Here is a 3,062-nt window from a genome sequence, read left to right on the forward strand (position 1 = left end):
AAGCATCGTTTTCTAGTTATGAAATTCTGTCCTCACATTGGTCACTTCTGCTTCTTATACCTGCACAATGTAATTTTTAATCTTCTGGATTTCAGACTAAAACCTTTTGCCAAACTGGTTATTCATGTTTCATATTACTTAGCTCAGCAAGGTTTTCATTACCTTCTGAAAACTCCTTGATCATTTTGGTTATATTACTGCCATTATCTGTACATTATTCTATGGTCCCAACAAGCACCTCTTTGATCTGCTTTCTAACCTCCTATTGTCCATTTGAGTAATTTGGACCTTTGGCTTAATGCTTTCTCCCCCTCAATGCCCCATGGATTGGCTTTGGGGTAGTTGAGAGTTTCGGGAGGCAATTTTTTTGGCCTTGTCTTTTGATGTTTCAGTTTGTTTTTGTGCTATGGATTGTGAGTGCTTACAATAGTGACTTTGTTGCTAGTAAGGGTATCTCTTTAGTGTGCTTCTCAGTGATGTACTTTAGGCACAGCTAATTATACTCCTTTCTCCCAAGATCCAACCACCTCTGTTAGGGAAGGGAAGATGCAGTGTAATTGGCCTAACACTGAGTTCTCTGGAAAAGTACCAGTGTTGTTAATGTCACAAAGGTAATCTGGGTGTTGGCTTACAGAGAAAACCTGTTAAGAGCAACAATTATACAACCATATCTATATCAAGCAAATCAGGTACGGTAATATCATCCAAGGTAAACTGGGTTTTAACACACTATAAGAACTAATTATGTACCACCTTTAATCCTAGAGAAGTCCACAATTATGGTGTAAAAAAGAAGACAACCTAGATGTTAACTTATTAATATGTAGTAAACATGACAGCTATAGCTCTGCTAATGGTGGAAAATAATTCAATGGTAACTATGGAGATAACAATCTTAAGTGTAATAAAGCTTAATGGCTAATACTATTAAAGATATGGGGGGGCCAGGGATTTAGCTCAGTAGTTTCGCTGTCTGCTGTGCAAGCGCAAGGACCCGAGTTCAATCCCCGGTACAAAAAAAAAAAAGTGTGCTCTCTTAAAGATATGGGGGCTTGGGAATGGAGGAATGCAAAATGAAAAATTTGAAACCTTAAACTATAGGATATGAGAAGTGGGAAAAGGATCCTACTGGGGAGTAGAAGGATGTTTATAAAATTACATAATGATTACAGAAAAAACGGAAGAGAAATAGAAAAGGAAAAAGGGAGAGAAAAAGGAATTACATGGAGAAAATAAGAAAAATGTTCAGGAGAAAAAAAGAAGAGCACGAAAAAGAAAACAAAAAAGTAAGAGATATAGAAAAAAAAAAGCAAGAAAAAAAAAAAACAAAGGAAAATTCCCCCAAATCCAATAAACTAGTGAAGAAGATTAAGGGAGAAAAAATAAATTTCTCTTGTGATTTTAAATGTTTTTCTTCCTGGATCTGCAAAATTTGAGGTCTAGTAATTCTGTTTTTTCTGAGGTCCATCTGGTTTTCCCATCCTGTGAGAGCATCCAAGTCAAGATGTGTACCCACTCATGCCAGTTGACAAAAAAAGCCAGACCCAGATCTGTGCTGGATGCAGGCACCAGGAAGCAGTAGGGCTCAAATACCCAATGTCAAGACTTTCAAATCCAGAGCAACTCATGCTCTGTTGGGCCTCTGGCTGAGGGGGATGGGGCCAGTGTCCTTTCCAGCCTATCTCAAACCCCTAAGCGGGTCTCTTTCCAGCACTCTCCCTGATCGCAGCTCTCATGGCTCTCACCCAATCACTGTGAAGGGAAACACTGGAACCCCTGAAATGAAGCTGTCCTATATCAGCTATAAGTCATGGCTTCAAAGATTCAACTCCTTCCCAGAATGGCACCCAAGTCCCCACTCTCTCCAGGGATGTGGCAGATACCTGGACTGGGATAACTCACCTGTGGAAGGACATCCATGCTGTCCCTGCAGACCACAGAAACCACCAGTCTGCTCCACAGCTGTATTTCTACCTGAGAACCACTGGGGTCCCCAGCACTCACTTTGTTTCTGCAGATTCAGGATCCCTTTCCCAAAAGCTGGGGGCCAGAAAGTCCAGTTTTGTTCCCTTCTCTGCACTGTGTTCTCTCTTCAATTTCTCTGCAGCTTGGAATCTTCCTGCCAGTTCCTTCCCAGTTCCCATGGATCTACTTTTTTACCTTTCTTCCCCAAATTATTTTTCAGGGTCTAGATCCCAAATTTTGTAGAGGCTGAATTTTTCTTCTGAGAATGTATCGTTATAAAGCAAACTCTGGTCTCTTGACTCTCTCTCTTGCATGTCCCTTCTACATGGGTCCAGTTCCCTTTCCAATTTTCTGTTCCAAAGGGACCTCATGATAACAATGCCAGCAGCATGCTGTTTGGAGCTTACAGCCACCAGAATTGTAAGTCACATAACCCTCTTGTCTTTATAACATCAAATAGGAAAAGTCTTCCAAAACAGGTGTAACCTTATTTTTAAATGGTTTTGCATGAGGGAGAGGGATGAATAGGCAGAACACAGAATAGGGAAGTGAAGATACATAATACAAGTGTGGATACATGTCATTTATACATTTATCCACTCACAGAATGTACACCAGGGGTGAACCCTAATGTAAACTACGGACTTGAGCAATTATGATGTGATAAGGTAAGTTCATCAGTTAAACCTACCACGCTGGTGGTAAATGCTGAAAACATGAGAATGAATGTATGAGAACAAGGAGCATATGGGAATCTCTTTGTTACTTTTTCTGATTTACTGAGACAGAGTCTCACTATGTAGCTCAGGCTGGTCTTGAATTTGCAATACTCCTGTCACCGCCTCCTGAGTGGCAGGATTATGCAAGTGTGCACTACCACTCCAGGCTTTCTACATTACTCTTAATTTTACCATGAACCTGAAAAAAACTGCTCTTAAAAATCATTTACTAATAATAAAAAAAACCATTATTAAAATGTTTTAAAATAAAAACATTTTCAGAATATCACTTAAATAAAGGATATGGTCTCTTTTACCTGAATGTACATCCATATATAGAAAACCTGGCTCAGACGTCTCAATAAATACTTAAGAGCA

Source organism: Heterocephalus glaber, unplaced genomic scaffold (genome assembly GCF_053883595.1).
Source record: "Heterocephalus glaber isolate CG9 unplaced genomic scaffold, H.glaber_assembly_v1.0 deba00000331, whole genome shotgun sequence".
In the NCBI taxonomy this organism is placed as follows: Eukaryota; Metazoa; Chordata; class Mammalia; order Rodentia; family Bathyergidae; genus Heterocephalus; species Heterocephalus glaber.